Genomic DNA, 12,893 nt, shown 5'->3' on the forward strand with positions numbered 1-12,893 from the left:
AGAAGACTGTGGATAGTAATTCTAGCTTTTAAATTAATTTTGGATTCCTCATTTCTTGCACATGTCTCTCTTATATAAGAGTCTCAAAAGATGATAAATTATAAACAATCTTACATCAACACTCTAGATGATTCAATAAAGATAGTTATATTGAATCATAACTAAAATTAAATAAAATGAGTATCTATGGAGATTAAATCATTGAAAATGTCACTATACTATGTTTAGTGCACACATTGAATTGGCAATTTATGAATTCAGAAATCCACTAGGAAATAAAAATAAAGAATTAGAGCAATTATGGATATTTTTGTCATAATTGCAAACTTTTTCCATTATTACATAGGCAACGTATTAATGAAGTATTTTTATATGAATTACCATAAGTGTTGAGTGCTAGTGAAGACCTATATATCAGTAGAGGCTCACAGAACAAAATCAAGTGTTTGCAATTTTTGATGAGTAGAGATTGTTGACATTTAATGTGTGAAGGTATTTTCAAAGCCCTGTTTTTAGAAATGATTCATATCAACACAACACAACACAAAACAGAGACAGAGGAATATGTGCTTTTAAAAGTGCTGTGTGTCATTACGAGGGATTATGAGATCTGTAGAGTATGACTTCAAAGTGACAATGGCCCTAGATTTGACTATGCCTTTTTTTTTTATTTAAAACATTGGCTTTTCCCTGACTATCTACTTTTGTTATTTTCTACCAAGAAACAATGTTCTTAGTCTCAACTAAAGTATAAGATCCTCAAAACTCATACTTTGGTGGCAGCATTTCTGTAAGGGCTAGCTAGCTTTTGTCAACGTTCTGAGAATTGATTTTTATGTTTTGTAGTCTTTGCCTTAGGAAAGGAAACATATCTTCCTCCTAAGTAAAAAAGACTTTCACAGTAAAATCTGAAAATCAAATGTATTAAGTCAGTATGAAATTTTATCAATATACATATCCAGATTAACTCATCTTTCTTGAAAAACTAACCTGCAAATTAAAAGTTCTTATCTTTTACCTAACATCTTGCTTTAAATCATAAAATAAGAAATGATCCCTGATCATTTCCCTGCCAATAGATTGTTTTTAGCATCCTTTTTGGAAGTAACACTGAAGCCCATAAAATGGGTTTTAGCTTAATATTTAAAATATTTATATTTATACAATGTTTATTTAATTAGGAATGAAAACAGATTTTTAAAAGGTCCACAAATGGCAAGATTTTTCTCATCTGAGAACATTAAAAAAGAATCACATTATGCTTAGGCTATATTGAGATTTCAAAATTTGAGTCATTAAGGAGATTCCATTTCATGTTTATACATAATTATCCATTTGCATTGAATATACATTCTCGGTTTTGAAAATGTAAAATAGTTAATTTATGGAATAAAGCTGGACTTACCAGCCTCTACTTATTGTCATCACTTGAAACATTGGCTATTTTTTACTGGAGTTTGCAGCATAAAAATGGACAACACTTTTATTCTTAGAATTTCCTATTTTACCTTTGAAACTGATAATGTTATTCAACCATGCATCCAGATTTTTATACAATTTGGCATATTCTTTCCAGAGCTATAAAAATCTGCTCTTTGCATAATGAAACTTCCTTTAATATCCATTTAAAAGCCCACAGAGATCATATTCCTTAGATAGGTGAGTAACTCAGGGTAATTTATAGCTTCAAGAACACCCAGTACATTTACATTTGTGTGTGTGTAACTGATTTCCAGTTTAATAGCTTGCTGTTGCTGGTGGGGAGGGTATATAGCTCAGTGAGGCATTGTGCACTTAGCATACAGGAGGTCTTGGGTTCAATCGCCAGTACCTCCATTTAAATAAGCAAGCAAACAAACAAACAAACCTAATTATCTCCCCCAACAAACAAACAATAGTTTGCTGTTGTTAAGCCATCTTTAATATCTTCTTGAGTAGACATTTGTTTCAGTGGTCTAGTTTTCAAGAATTTCCCACAGAGCTTTAAACTAAACTGTGCTCAATACCTTTATTTAAATTCTGGTGCTAACATTTAAAGTATATAAAAATCATGTTAAAAATGTTTTCCACTTAAAGTAACATTTTGTAAAAAATAGAAAAAATGTTTTTACCTAAATTTTACCCTTTATGCTTATGAAGCTCATTGAATCTTCTGGATAAAGACAAAGGATACAATTTATGGTAGAATCTGTTTAAAGAAAAATATTTTGACATGTATTGTGAAAATTTCTGTTATCAAAGTATGTTTTAATAAAGCAAATTTATTTATTTTCTTTTGTATTAAAGTATAGTCAATTTACAATGTTGTGTCAATTTCTGGTGTTCGGCATAATGTTTCAGTCATACATCTACATACATGTATTACTTTTCATATTCTTTTTCACTATAGGTTATTACAAGCTATTGAATATAGTTCCCTGTGCCATACAGTATAAACTCGTTTATCTATTTTATATATAGTAGTTAGTATGTGTAAATCTTTAACTCCCAATTTATCCCTTCCCACTCCCTTTCCCCTGTAACCATGTTTGTTTTCTATGTCTGTGAGTCTCTCTCTGTTTTGTAAATAAGTACATTTGTGTCTTTTTTTTTTTTAAGATTCCACATATGAGTAATATATGTTATTTTTCTTTCTCTTTCTGGCTTACTTCATTTAGAATGATTATCTCTAGGTCCATCCATGTTTCAGCAAATGGCATTATTTTATTCTTTTTTAAGGCTGAGTAGTATTACTTTGTATAAATATACAAAAACTTCATTATCCAGTCATCTGTTGATGGACATTTCAGTTGTTTTCATATCCTGGCTATTGTAAATAGTGCTGCTGTGAACATTGGGGTACATGTATCTTAAGACAGATTTTCTTTAAAACTTTAAATATGCATGGAAGACACTTCCTTATCTATTTCCCACTAACCTCTCTTCCCCTTCTTCCTTCTTTTTTGTCCTTGCATTCTAAAATTCTGAGCATTTAGTCTTGTTCAACATGCAATTTCCTTTTATGTCTCTGTATATTTTACTTTAGTGATTCCTGTGACTTGAATGCTCTATTTCCAGCTGGCCTTTCCCCTCTGATAATTCAGTGTTTAACACCTATGAGATGCAATCTGGTACCTTTTCCAGTTGCCTTAGATTTGGAAATGAAAATTCATGGATACAGAAAGTGACATTAAATACTCCATCTTCCAGGGAAAAGTCCATCAAATCATTATAAAAATTAGCCATAAATACTTCTGAGAAGTTATTAAAAAATGATCACACTAGATCTGGTACCCTCAAACCATCACCCCAGCTTCCCACTCATCTTTCTTTGTCTACATAGACAGTAGGAAAAAATAAACTGAGAGTCTAAACAGTTCTGAGATAGTTTCTTTCCCATGCCCAAGCCAAATCTTGAGATAATCACCCACTGATACCGAGGTGTCTACAAACAGGGAAAATAAAATCCTGATCCTTGGCGAGAAGTTTGATAAACTGGGTAATTAGCAGTTTAACCAAGCTGGGGAGACTACAGAGAGGGTGTCCATAGAAGAGCTTGATACACATCACTTGTCTGTGGGGCATGCATGACATGGAGCCTGGTGCCTGCTTCTTTGCTGGTGATATTACTTAAGCATGAAATGTTGGTGTAAGCAGCCCAAGTCATCAGAATGAGGAGGGATTGTCATCAAACTGAGCTGTTGTTAACCGTCTTTAAGAGGAAGAAGTAGAGGATCTTGGGAAGTCTTTCTGAATTTTCTTATTTAAGAAAATATTCAAGAATATTTTCCTAGTGGATGTATTGTTCACAAATATTTTCTTATAGAAAATATGCAAGCATGTTTCAAAATATTTTATGAATGTATTCTTCACATATATATTTTCCTAAATTATTAAAAAGGATATTTTCAGATAATATATTTCTATTTCTTTTGTCAGCAAATATAGTCAAAATACAGTCCTATATTCCAATAATTCAGTTATTAAATACATTTGTTGAACTTGTACTGAAAAATAAATTTTTTGAGTTTTGTACGTACAATAGATACATGATTTGTACATACTCGTTGTCTCTGGATGCAGAAGCAAAACACAAGAAAAGAGACTAATTAACAATACTTAAAATGCTATTATTAAAAAAGAGAGAAAACTAGATGTTAGAAACTAAGAGAGGAGAGGTTTTTCTAGAATTACATCCTGTCCTCATCTTGCATTCAAGGTGTCTGGAGTTAGTTACAAGCCTGGTGAAGAGCCGACCACGTTTTCTTATCCGCTCCAAATCCCAAGTACAAGCGCGCATAGCTCTGCGGGGAGGGCAGGAGGTGGACTCTGAGTCAAGGGTTTGGATGGGTATTTTCGTCCGGGTTTTAACCACCACCTTGGGAAGAGGAGCAGGGGGCTCAGTCTCATCTCTAAAAAGAGCCTGGAGCTTCAGAAGTGATAAAACTCAATACTCATTTATTTCCTAATTTTGTGGCTTAGTCACAGGATTTATTTTTTTAGAGTTTTAGTCATGTAGGAAAATTGGATCATTGATTCCATCCTAGCTAAACACACTTGACACATGGTTGGTGCTCAAATTCTCTTATTTTTAAACCTCTTCAAATGATACCATCTTCCCTGACATACTTCCTTTCTGGCACTGAGTTTTTTGTCTTTATGAATCCCCGTCTCTCTTTGCTCATTATCACAATTAGCATCATTATCATGTTGTACTCTGATTAATAATTAATAGTCACCACATTGTTCCTATTACCCTGTCAGCTCTTAGATCGCAGTTACAGTACCTTCGTTATCTTGGTATCCCCACTTCCCAGCAAAGTTTCTTGCACATATTAATTCATTTCAAGTCTCCCAACAATATTGCCTGCTTGCTGTGTTCTAGGCACTTGGTGATACAGAATTTGAAAGGGGAAGTGTCTCTTACAAAGTAGAGTGAATAAGACAGGCAAATCTATACAAAACTTTTTTTCTTTATTTTTCAGGTTTTATAGGTAAAATTCATATATTTTGACTGCACATATACAATGTATTGCATGTAAATACATATGTACAATATACTGCACATACTTTTTAAAAAAATTACATAACAGTAATGTTCATTGTTTCTAAGAAGAGTTTAGCGCTTTAGCTTTTTAAACTTACGTATCAAAGGAATAAAGCCAACCACAAAAAAAGAATCAACAGAATGCAGTAATCCAATCAGAAAGGACAATCAAATGTGCTTACACATATTCAAGAGATTAATCATCTAAGTTATAAATAATATGTAATTCGTTTGTGTCCTTTTTTTTAGATTCCACATATAAACGAGGTCATATGGCACTTTTCTTTCTTTTTCTGGCTTGGAAAACTTCGATAGAACAGACAGGATTATGGTTGTTCAGAAGAAAGGTTTGCTCAGACCAGCCATGGTAACCCAGTTTCAGCATGCAGCATGCACATAACTGATATTTCTTGTAAAACTATTGTACATCTGAATCTTGAATATAAGTAGAGATGAGACAGTTGAAAAAGTAAGAGGAGATTTTAGGTCAGGGATTGGCTGATGTTTTCTGTAAAGGAAAGGGCCAGATAGTAAATAGCTCAGGATATGAAGGTCATAGAGATTTTATTTCAGCTACTCAACTCTGCCATCATAGTGTGAAGGCACAGACAATATGTAAGGAACGGGTCTGGCTACGTTCCAATAAAACTACAAACACAGGTAAAATACTGACCCCTGTTTTAGGCAAAGACATTAGTATATAAATAGTAGATAAATATATTTTGCAGAGGGATCTAAAAACAATTGGCTATTTATGGAGAGTATTGTGGAGGTATAAGAAGTAATGAGATTTAAGAGTTTCCCAGGAAAGGCAGAACAGGACATGTTTTATTTGTTTTGTCACTTCAAGCAGGTTGGATTTTGGCCAATCCATCAGGGTGAAGAAAGATAGGTAAAAAGTGATGACATTTGAAGTAGAATCACCTAGGAGAATTTTGAAAGGAATAACTTTTAACACCATGCCATATAACAGTGGGGAAAGGAGTAGGGTGGATTGGGAATAAATGCGTTAACATTTTTCTCCAGTAAACTTTTCCATTTGAGAACCACCACAATGTGTGCCAGAGCGACGGTGAGGAATTTGAGTCGGGGTTATGGTGCGGCCACACTTTCCTTTAGAAATATCATTCCTGAGACACTATGGAAATTTATTTAAGGGGGTCAAACAGAGAAAGAAAAATTATGAGATAGTTCAAGTGAAAGATGATGAGAAATATTATAGGGTAGCTGATGGCAAGTTTGGTGAGGACAACTTTCTTGGTTTGGAGACAAATTTGGCTGAATGAATAATTCATAACCATCAGGGAAGGCTGAACAACATTGCACGGTCTCTGTATTTTAACTTGAGCTAATTATTAGATATTCAAGAAGTAAAACATTCAGAAACAGTGAGTTTGGTACCTGTGTGTGCAGGAAACTCAATTACTTCATTGTGGAAAATGTTGATTATTTTCCTATCAACTAGATAAATTAAAAACAAGTTAATAACAGTAATATTACTGTCCCTCAATAGGAAAAACGTGGGTTTCTCTTCCATCATTTTCTGGTGGAATTGCATGCTTGATTTTTTTCAAGTAAGAATGAAGGTTGGTGATACATTGTGTTCCTGCAATACTTGTAATTTTTTCCTAAAGAAATTATAGACTTCACTTGGGGCGATGTCAATGTTGAATGATCAGTCACTTCCCATGCAAAGATAAATGGTGCATCACATCCAAATTATGACATGTTTTTCTATCACAGGAGAGAGAGTCAGAGAGAGAGAGAAAGGGAGAGAGAGAGAGAAAGAGGAGAGAGAGAAAGATGAGAGAGAGCACTATGGGGTAATGAGTCAAAGTAGTTTGAAGAATGACTTTAGCCATATTCCCATGTGGCTAATTGTACATTTTCAGGGGCAGAAATTTGACAATAACTTTAACAAATCTTGTTCTTGTACATAACTATTTTGACATATACCTTTAAGTCGATGCCACTAAAACATTTGGTTTCTTTCTTCCTTGGCAGCATAGAGCTATTCAGTGCTAAGTATGACAAGAGTGATGGGTAGAGGGTCTGTCAAAGGATTTAGAGCCATCACGGAGGGAAGAGTGAGAAGGAAATGCTATTTATAAGATCCAAAGAAGAACAAAATCCCCATTAAGAATTGAGAGTTGAACATCACTTATCGGTGTCTCCTCTCTGGTCTCATATATCACTTGAAATTTATTGAAACTTCAAGCACCTGGTAGCACACGGTGAGATTAAAGGTCTAACAACCTTACATATCCTTTCTAGAATTAGTTACCAGGGAGGATAACTAAGATCACAACTCATCTTGATGTTTCTTTGTAGTTATTATTTTGGGGGCATGCAAATCATATGAGTGTTTACACTGTACATATTATTTTCAGGCTTAATGCTATATATATATCTTACAAAGTTTCTTAAAAGCATGATCTACACAGGGAATAGCTCTAAAGTCACAGGATAGCGTCAGAGACTAGTATGGGCAAATTTTTCTCTCTCAGTCAATGCATCTCCAGCCACCGAAAGCAGAGGAAAAGTTGGATACTTTTTGCACACTATGTTATCATTGCATTTGCATTTCTCAGGGTTTAAACAATAAGACATTTATCACTTCTTCTTTTCCTTCAAAGTACTTATCTTGAAGATTAAAAGAAAAAAGTTGTTATCCATATCCATAGTAGTGAGGTCACTTGAATTACAAGTTTATTTCTACCCATTTTATATATTTTTTAATGTTTTAACTTAAGAAGTAACAAAATTACCCCCAAATTTTTTAAAACTTCTCTTTTGGTAACTTAATATCACATTAAGTGAAAATTCAGGAAGTTAGCCTAATATAGATTTAAATCTATAAATCTAGGAATACATGCTCAGTTATAAGAAAAGTAAAGAAAATTTATAGCACAAGATAAAGCATATGATTAATTTAACTGGGATGACAGGGATTTGAACCTTCCTCAAGTTCAGAACTTGAGGAAGCTATGAACTCAAGTAAGTTACTTTACCTCTCTCTGACCCGGATGACTGGTTTATATATTCAGCTACTTGTAACGTAGTAGTAATGTACTTGTACTATGTAACGTAGATTTAATGAATTATTAAATATAAATCCCTTAGAAAACTACATAGTACATATTAGCTAATGAATAAATGTCAGCTATTTTCAACTATTAGCTATTAATATCCTTTTCTCATAAAAAGTAATTTTGAGCAAAACCCATTTTCTATATCTCTTCTATTGTTTTCCATGGCATGTAATAGAGCTTATAAAAGTGACTAAGGTAGGCACAGATATTTGACTTCAAATGTAATGTTGTAATATAGAAAACATTCTGTTTCAGAGACAAATTAACCTAAACTATTTTCATGCAAACTTTCATATAATGATTGATGTTGCTATTCCAAATAAAATGAAGAGTTGACGTTTTCTTGGCTAATGGAGTCTCAAGTCTTTACACTAAAAAGTGAGATCTTTGTATTGCCTCTAGCTTTTGTTCTTGCTAAAGGTTATCTAGATTTAATCATTACGTTAAAAAAAAATAGAAGTATCTATTACATATCCAGCCAGATAAATATTTAGGCACATAGATATCTGTAATCATGTAAATGGAAGCTTCTGTCTTCAATTCAAGCTAAGTACATACACATCCTCTCTCTCTCTCTACGTGTATGTATGTGTGTGTGTATATATATATATCCTAAGTGTATATACCTGTATATATATCCTAAGTGTATATACCTGTATATACTTTATGTATGTATATATACTGTTAAATGTATTTAATTGATAGATCACTATCCTAACTATGCCTCCGTATTCAGGGATAATACAACAGAAAATTACTGAAAACATCTCATATTTTTAAGACCAAGAAACAATCTATTATTTCCCGAATTAAAATGAGAGCCTCTGTTTTGTTGTAACACTGGGACACCTACAGCAGCTGTGTTGTCCTTGCTCCCTTTCAAATTCTATAGATAAGGTAACGTTGATGTAGTTTACTGCATTCTCTCCTCTCTGTGCTGGCTTCATTTCCTTGGTTCTTTGCAGTGTGACTGGACACAGAAGCCAGCCTAAACAGAACTCTCAACAGATCATGCTTAACAAAGCCAGAGCTGGAGCCATCATTCTGTGCAGATCAGGGAGTCATCTCTACCTGTGGATGAGAATGAAGGGCATCACTTTGACATTAGACGATTTTTAAATCTCTCTCAGACTTACCATCCTTCCCAGAAGCAGCTCTCGTCTCTCTGGCTCAACCAGAAGATAGACCTACAACTTTCCTCTCAGTGACTTCCCTCTGCCACCACTACTCAGTTAACATGAGAAGGAGGGGACCCAATATTGAAATGTATGGCATGACCCCTCCTGTGTCTTATTTAAATAGGCCCCTCTCTGAAATATCTCCCATTTTATTAGACACACCAGAAGAGAGAATTTCAACTTTTTTAATTTTTTTTTTTTAGAAATGAAAGGAACCTGGTCCAATAAGGACCTACCCCCGCCGGAGTCTTTTGGAACAGTGTACAATTTAGAAATGCTTCTAAGGAAGGGATTAGAATAGGCATCTAAGAAGTTAGGCTGGCAGATTTATAGTAGAATAACAGACTCAACATTTTTGGTTTCTCTTCTGTAAAGGTCATAAAAAATATTGCTAAATCGCTAAAACACCTTTGTAATAACCTAAGTGCTTCCCGCTTTATACCAGTGTAGCTCAGTTACTACACTGGTATAAAAGCATTTCTGTCATGTAGAAAATTGGATGACTGTGGTTTTATGGCAGATTCGCAATTATTAATATTTATGCCAATAATAGTTTAACAGTGCATCTATTTGTGTATATGGAGAGAAAACGCATATAGACAGATGTGTAAAATTGGAAAATAAACATATAACAAAAGATGTATATATATAGAGAACCGAGAGTACATACAGGTACATCAAACAAGAAACATTTTCAGTGACCATAATATTTATTTCTCATTTTAAAATTGGCAACGTTACAGACAACTGGAAATGGCAATGAACAATGCAGCTAATAGGCAAACAGTTTCAATAAAAGTCTAAAAATAAAGAGTATGTACGAAGTGTATTTCTTTCTGCTTTTAATCTTAAATGGCAGAAATTAACACACTTAAGTAACCATCTGTTTTCTTCGAGTAGAAATCATTCTAATTTCTCACTTTCTTATCCTGAGAACAGCTGTCAGCCAGGAGGGCAGAGCTGAAATGTATTGCTCACATCACATGACTCATGGGACAAACTCCACTACTCCTTAACACTCAAAACTTTACTTAAGACGCTTACAAAGTGGCTCTTGTTTCGTCTGGTTCACCATCACCCCTTTCCTTTCTCCTCTGCTGTACTTTTTCTTTTTTCTTTTCTTTTATCTCTTTGATGATAATCATCAAATCTGTGAAGGACTGTGTTCTGTCTTAGTTATGATAATTCTCTCAAGAAATATTTCAGAGCTGAGTCACTGACCATTTGAAAAATCCTTGCAGGCCATTTTGAATATTTTATTGAAGTATTTGTATACAGATATGTTATACATATATGTGCAGCTCAGTTAGCTTTTGCAAACTGAACATATCCGTGGAACCAGAACCCATATCAAGAATACAAATATTCCCAGCATTCCAGAAGTTTCCATCATGTTCCATTTATGTCCGTATCTGCCTGTTTGAAATGTAACCACTCTTTTGAATTCTAAAAACTAAAATAGGTTCATTTTTCATGATGGTGTTTTGCTCTATTTTTGGCTTCAGCTTTTGAGTTTCTTTGTTCACTGTGATTTAGCTTTTTTCTTAGCTCTGGATAATATATTTTTAAATTGAGTTAAAGCCTACACACAGTTGAATGTACAAGTGTACAAATATTAAGTGTACAATTTGATAAGTTTTGACACATGTAATCAACATCTCAATAGAGATACAATCATCTAAGGAAATTTTGTGTGCTGTCTTCCAGTCCACACACACCACAGACAAAAGCCATTCTGATTTCTGTCACTTTAAATTTATTTTGCCTGGCTTTAGCATTTCATATAAATGGGAAGATACAGTATGCATGTATTTTTCGGTCTGGCTTCTTCTTCAATCAACATATCGTAATTAAAATTCATCCATGTTGCTTCGTAAGTCACAGGTGCCAGCTAGCCAATTGAGTAAGACGGTTTGCAGAGCACCAGCCTTAGCATAATAAGCATGAATGTGGAAGGCAAAGTCTGAAGCAAAGACACAGTAGCTTAATAAATGACACAAGCAAAGAAGTGAGTATGGAGGCTGTTGCAATGATTGATAGTGCATGATCGAGAGTGGGGAGAATGGAAGAGAAAGTCCAGTATGGGTTAAACAAATACAAGGTAATTTATGACTTCAAAATTGGCTCAGACCAGAAGCTAGCTGAAAAATAAATAAATAAGTAAATAAGCAAATGAATGGATGAATGAAATGCAATGAAATAAAATACAAAATCACCAGACTGGAAACACTGAGATAACTGATGTGAAGGTTTGGAAGTATTTCCACTAACTACAGGGATAATTGAACCTGATTGAGAAAAGTAGTTATCGACTGACTTATTCTTTACTCAAGAAATAGCGTTCTCTCATCAACAGAAACATAGAAACGTCATTTATTTCTAACTGTAAAGTCTGACCCAGAGACCCATATCTCTACTAACTGGAAAACTGGATAGTTACCATTATGCTGGACAGCTGATACATTTTGAAGAGGTTTTTGTACTCCTGCCCATAGTTTTATAGCCATTTGGGGATTGCAATTCTAAGAAATCAATGCAGCAGCGAGTCAGAAATACGGAAAGTGGTGCAGAAGTATACAGTGTAGCCATCTAGAAGCATTTTCATCCCAAATAGAGCACTTTCAGCAGGGTGGGTATGAGAATATTCCTGGAAATAGTGCATTCTCAGCGTTCTGTTGTCCTTTGTATTAGATTATCAGAAAACCAAGCAGTGGTCTTAATTGGAGCTCAGTATAGAAACCCTGTGTTCTATGGATGCAGTTGGCTTATGGGAATAGGACACAACACTGCATTCTACAAACCAACCTTCATGTCTCAGTATGAGGAAGAATATAGCCAGTGCTTATGGAAAAAGTGTGTCCAAGTAAGGGACATTCCTGCACCTTGATTATTAAAAATAATGGATCTGAATAAATTTCTTTCTACCCAATCTCTAATAAAGAAATTAAAGGAAAAAAGCAAAGGTTCTTATGAAATTCTTTTTATTGAAGTATATTTGGTTTACAATGTTGTGTTAGTTTCAGGAGTAAAATTTTACATAAAGTGAAGCAAAGGAAGTATTACCATGAAGATGCAAGAGAAAAGCAAATATCTGAAAATTATCTACTGCAGAAACCCAAAGAAAATTATGAATATCTTTTTCATGGACAGAAGTAGCCTTTATGAAAAAAGAACATAACTTAGTAAGGAGAACATAGGTAGCTTGCCTAAGTCAAAGAACTTTGGGTTGTAAAAAATAGAAATCTATTTCTACCAAGATCAAGGAGGGGAAAAAAACATAGGAGAGATTTTATGAAAGGATCCAGGCTGTGCCAGGAAATTCAAGGGTTGTAAGTCCTCAAAAGGAACTCTTCCCAACAATGTAAAAAATTTGGGAGTCTGAAACATGGTGGTCACTCTACCTATCCTTTAAGCATCTGTCTTCACATTTGCCTCACTTTTCTCTCTACAGAGCAGTTGCCCATGCAATGCAAGCCTGTCAATGTTTTAACCAATAGAACTTGGAGCTCTGAAGCAAATACCAGTCACCAGATATCACTTGCTCTCTATCAGGACTTTATATTCCCACTTCTCTCAGTCACTGGATATGGGCTGTCC

General features: G+C 34.3%; 1 long non-coding RNA gene across 1 annotated transcript in view; it reads left to right on the plus strand.

Annotated features, from left to right (window-relative positions):
- The window catches only part of LOC141577450 (uncharacterized), a 72,105-nt gene that overhangs the window by 32,888 nt on the left and 26,324 nt on the right, over nt 1-12,893 (plus strand). The window lies entirely within an intron of this gene.

Source organism: Camelus bactrianus, chromosome 1 (genome assembly GCF_048773025.1).
Source record: "Camelus bactrianus isolate YW-2024 breed Bactrian camel chromosome 1, ASM4877302v1, whole genome shotgun sequence".
In the NCBI taxonomy this organism is placed as follows: domain Eukaryota; kingdom Metazoa; phylum Chordata; class Mammalia; order Artiodactyla; family Camelidae; genus Camelus; species Camelus bactrianus.